Here is a 6,017-nt window from a genome sequence, read left to right on the forward strand (position 1 = left end):
GACTTTCGTTGAAATCGGTCGTCGCTGACTCGTGAGCTGCACACTACAACCTCGTTTGTGATGTTGCTTGCTTGTCGTGGATAGACTGAGTCTTGGTTACCGGTTAAATTTTGCTAATTTGGCGTTGGTAATCTTTATTTGGAACTGAGTAACGCCGCAACGTCGCCAGCAGAAACCTCATGGTATATCGATGTTGATGGTTGCGGCTCCATATTAATCGGAGATTTTACTGCGGGTCCAGGCAGCGGGTGGATCTTCCGAGAGCCCTTCAAGATTTATAAAACTCAGATTCCAGGTGGTCAACAAACATTAAGTTCTCCCAATCCTAGTATTCTATGTGATGTACATCTAACATGCCAAAAATGCTGGTGAACGATTTGAACCTGACAAAAATACTTGAAATAGATACCAGGAAGGGGAGGGGGGTAAAAGAAAAGTTATATAACATTTTATTATTCAATAATTTATTAAAATACACAAGTTTGTCCAACTCCCTGTGATACAACACCTCAGACATAGCTCATTGTACTCGGCTGGAGTGTGGGCAAAAAGTTACTATTTGAATTTTTGATATCTTTTTTCATTAATGAGAAAGTTGACCCCGAAGTTAGAGTAACTGTTCAGCAGGAATGGCTTTTTAACTCTTCTGTGATTTTTTTTTTGGCTTGGCTGATTTTGTCACGGTTCATACTTGACAGGCAGGTCGTACCATCACTAATTGGAAAAACAATCCTGACCCACCGCTACCATGGCAACAGCCAAAGTCTTGTAATAGCAGTGCCCAAATGATCATGCCTTTTATTTTGGCTACGTTGCGCACTGGTAAGAGATCACCGGCGCCGACATTGTTACCACTGTCAACGGAATCCCAACGCAGCTTTGAACTTTGAATAAAATGTAAATGCTGCTTCCAATCTAGAAAATACTATCGCAAAACGATTGGAAATTATACATTTAACGGCTGAATACGTCCTAACAATAAAATAAAGTGACTTCTAATGACTGCCATGTTATTTTGCAAACCTCGTATAAGGTGCCCGGTTTTAGTTATAAACAGACGTTAGCTTCACGTTCATGTCCCTTCCATGATAACAGCCGAAAACATATTGCTTGTTTTTTACCGGTTTTCATTGGCAACCGAAGTATTTTTATTTTGTAAACAAATTTTCGTCTGCTATTTTTATTCAGTTCAAATCGTTCAGCAACATTTTTGGCATATTAGGTGTACATCACATGGAATACTACGATTGAGAGAACCTGATGTATGTTGACTGATTTTTATCATAGTACGAAGTACCAGGAAGTTACTCAGATCCAAATAAAGATTACCAACGTCAAATGAGCAACATTAGACTGGTAATCAAGATTCATGTAATCCATGGCTAACAAGCAACATCACAAGCGAAGTTGTAGCATGCAGTAAGTCATCCCGTCAGTGGAGTACCGCAGTAACACGGCATATTTGCCATCAGCATTGTATTCAAACGAATCACGTGGTGTGCCGTTCTCGTTCAAACCCGGGATTCGATCAATAGGGGAGTCCCATTAAAAAAACACATTGCAAATCATGCAAGTTCAACATTTTCAAACCAATATACTAAAACAGAAATGCTCAGAGATGTAAATGAAGGATAGATATTACTTTTCACTATACACATCTCTGTTGATACTATTCCTCACATATTCTACTCCCAATTACTCCTGCGTAAAATGGACTAGCCTCTTCATGTTGACATTCAGACTAAAATCACGTGACAGGCTGTTAAAATTGGCTGTTGCATACTCTTTCGCCGGTCTGGAAAATGTGTTTAATTAACTCACATTCAAGCAACAATGCAGATTTCCCAGTGGGAGTGAGACTATTCAAACTCTGCCACTAAAAAATAGGGGTGTTTTCAGCAAAAAACGAATAACCCTGGAATACACACAATATACTGAATTTCGGAACAAATCGTGCATTACTTACAGCAGCAGAATACCACAGAAATATCAGACGAAACATGAAAACACTATATATTGTATTTCAGCCTGAACCCTCTATATTGCAATTCAAGGAATTAACCCCATATGTGCATCCATTTCCCACCTTGGTATCACCCACCCCTGAAAACAAACTCTTAATACCACGCTGAAGCGTTTGGTAATAACTTTATTGCATCCTTAGAATTACAAATGTTCTATTGGTTTACAGCAATAAATATATAAGTGATTAAAAATATCAAAGTATGATAACGTAAAAAATAGAAAAAAAGAGTCAAGGTATTACATGTATATCCAAAAAAAGCTCATAACTAGTCTTGTGATTGGTTGTTGACAAATGCTGAACAGGCCACGCCTTCAACTGTGCCGCGCGTTCGGGCAAACATTAGGTTTTCCTAAATGGAGTCAATTTGTGTAGTTTTCTTGATTTATTCTACAGATATCGGGAAAATGTAGGCAAGGCTTTGGCGAAATTTGAAGGAGCAACTAATATTCTTCAACCTGGTATTTTTTTTAGATTTTATTTTTCATTCTTTTCGTCTGTTTTTTTCGAGTTTAAAAAATGTGAGCTGGCTGGAGCCTTCATCCCTTGTCTATTTCTTACACTAGATACCAGCCGATATACCCCAACTGTAGTACGCAGTGTCTATGAGCGGGGGGGGGGGGGCTCATAGACACTGCGTACTACAGTTGATTATAGTTCCTGGGCTCCCTGTGCTTAAATTGTCTCAGTCACAAGACCATAATTACCCATTTGAAAAATTAAATAACATTAAAACTACTATAGTTTTTGGTATAAATATAGGTTGCAAAATATGTACTTTGGTATAAATATTGTGATGAATTTTTAAATACATGGGCATAAAAACGTTCACACTTTTGAAAACTCAGTAGCACTCGTTTTGACCAGTCTTAGGTTAAGTGCCCCCTCCCCGACACAACATGGTGTTGAGGGCCGGCCAGGAAAACTCAAATCGGTAAATATGTAAAATTTATAAATATAGATAATGATGGAGTCTTACTTCTCTGAATGAATCTCGCTTCACGCGCGGATTTAGGAGGAAAGATGACAAAACAATTGACAAACCCAGCCTACCGAAAGTCTACTCCGGCCTCATCAGTAGGAGCGCGCCCCCTACCGGCTCGAATTTCTGGATTCGCCAGACTGGTGCTGGTGAGCTTAAAGCGCGGTAGTTGCCGCGCTGTGCATGTGCGAGATATATGAGTCTCATATAAATGTGGTTTGCAAAGAATGTAGGAAAAGTTATTCATGGCGGACTTCAGACAGCGGGTAACTAATTGATATATACAAGAGTGGTTCAGTGAAGTGTGCGCTACGTATTTTATTTTCAAAAGTATGTTAATCACGAATGTTATTAAATCACATATATGCACTTGTCATATATCATTTCGTTCTCGGGTGCCCTTTACATCTCACGAACCACATTGATTACAAAATATTTATGGCATATTTCTACTCGTGACAAATTTTAAAATGTAATGACATTCAACTCGGGAACATTGCTTACAAATCTTGGAAAATATATATACAAGGTCAACCAAATGAGGGAGGAATTTATGTAGTTTTGTACTGTGTAACAGTTAAAAGCGGGAGGGTCGTCACCTGCGCACGCGCGGTAATTGAGTCCCAAGCTACTATGATGAAATTATTTGCACGTATCTGTTAATCGACTTAATTAGCTGATTACTAGCGAATGGCTGTGTTGTGTCTGTCATCGTTTAGGCCACAGTCCCTCTATCATAGAGGGACTGTGTTTAGGCCCATGTGAGGTTCTGGACGGAACTTGGTTCAGTGATTTGGAACTAATTACGATATAACCGTCGCTATCCGGACTATTATTTCTGACAGTTGGTATTCGCAGTTAGTAATGTAGTGAACGATTAATCAAAAGATATGACGTGTTCAGTACTTAGTGTGATTAGTTGAATGTGTGAAGGCCACGCCTTAGAGTCTTAATACTGCTTTGTAATTGGTTAAGGTTTTGAAAGTGAATAAAGAGAGTTTTAGTTGGTCTTGGCGAGTACACCAGGACAGACGCGGTCTAAGAGAGTCTTGGGGCGAGTCTTGGGCGAGTCTTGGGTCAGCCTTGCGATAGTCTTGGGGACTTTTCCCCAGGGCGCTGTGTTTTATAGAGTGCTCGACTGACCGACTAAGACGAAAGTTGAAACGTATTTTGTTGTGTGCGTCTATTTGACTGTAAAGTTTAAGTGACTTTCCCGATCCCGTACCTCAGGGGGACGCGATAGAGAGACGAGACGAGATTCCCCCTGACACGTGTGGAGACCCTCAGAGGAGAGAATTTCCCCTTGATACAACACTCGCTAAAAACGCAAAGGGTCAAGGGTAGACGCTTGTTTGTAAAGAATGACATGCGGCCGTCTGACGCATGCGCAGGTGACGACTCCCCCGCTTTAATACATATTATAGTCATATGAGTTGTGGTTTAGAAAGACGTTAATAAAGTTCTTGGACATGCCACATTAGAAACTTAAATTACAAATGTCAGCACATATATTTCAAAATTTTTACATTATAGCTGACGGTTCAGATTTAGAAGACATAAATCTTGATTCTAAGAAATGCAATTTTATCAATCTTTTTTAAACAATTTTGACGATCTGAATATCTAAGCTACCAGCCAATCAGTTTATAACGAATACTTTAGAATGCGGATGGTCTAAACGCTAGACGGTCTAGCATATTAAATCGACAAAGAGTGTGTACAAATTGGGGGAAACCATGATTCCAAAATCACCAGTTCTAAATAGTCAATCAATGCAACTATAGTTGAATCTAGACCATCGTCTAGCTAAATCGCGGAAAACACCAATGCTAAAAACAGTGTAAATTTCAATTACTACGCACAAAGTCCCATTGTCTCCTATGTCTGCTATGGCGGTGGTCGTCGCGCAGCGATTGTTCGAATTTCATGTAAACAAAAGGTGTATTTTATTTATTTACTTATTGACTCTTACACAATCCCCGGAGGGAAAGAAAATGGTCACAAAGTACAAGGAGAAATATATATATATAAAAAAACAAAACAAAAACACAATATACTAAATAACAAATAACAAATACAATCACTAAATTACTAAATAATACAAAATCTCTAAAATACAATCTAATATAAAATTACAAAATTGACAGCAGGCATTAAGATGTCAAGTAAGACCCTGCTTCCTGACTTCAAAGCTTTTACTTATGAACTGTGCTACTGGTATAATAATGTTTTCATTCTGTAACAATTCCATGATTTTTTTCTCTGCAGGTTTATTTTCAAATGCTGGGATCATATCCTTATTTTACCCGCGCTCTGATACGTCACTATGAGTCCCATATCGAACAGGACGCGGCGCGACGACCACCGCCCTTTAATGTTATAAATATATTTAGTAGCTAATGTAATTAATGGGCGGGGTTTATGACTCACAAAATGTATCAAGTTATATACGCTTGCCTGTACTGATTTTTTAAGTGAAGAGAGAGTTCAGTGGAAGTAAGTGGGGGGGGGGGGGCAGTTCCGTAGACATATGCTGTCATCCTAAAGATGTTACACCCATGGAATTGGTAACAGAAGTAACCGTGTTACACCTAACGGTGAATGAATTGCTATTCTCGTTTAATATCCTACAACGAAGTTTCAATGCGAACGAAGTTTCAAAGTATTCACACAGTTTTAATGACCGGCTCAAAATATCGACACATATTCATGGGCGCAGCACATGTAAAATTGGTATGTGATTCATGTATGTTCTACAGTGCATATCAGGCATATGCCGTACCACAGTCCCTCAACTGTGGCCGTACCAATCTTTTTCTTTTGATGGATAATTTCGTAGATTAGAGGAATCAAAATGTGCTACGATTGGCTTCAGATATGGCGTCGGATTTATGATATGAAGATTTAACGAATAGACAGGGGATTACTAAAAGTATGATATTGGTTTCCGTACAAAAGACGAAACAATTTCACACACGTAATTTAGAAAGCATTTATTCTTTTTTTTCACTG

The sequence above is a fragment of the Saccoglossus kowalevskii genome, chromosome 10 (genome assembly GCF_978046115.1).
Source record: "Saccoglossus kowalevskii chromosome 10, keSacKowa6.1, whole genome shotgun sequence".
Classification (NCBI taxonomy): domain Eukaryota; kingdom Metazoa; phylum Hemichordata; class Enteropneusta; family Harrimaniidae; genus Saccoglossus; species Saccoglossus kowalevskii.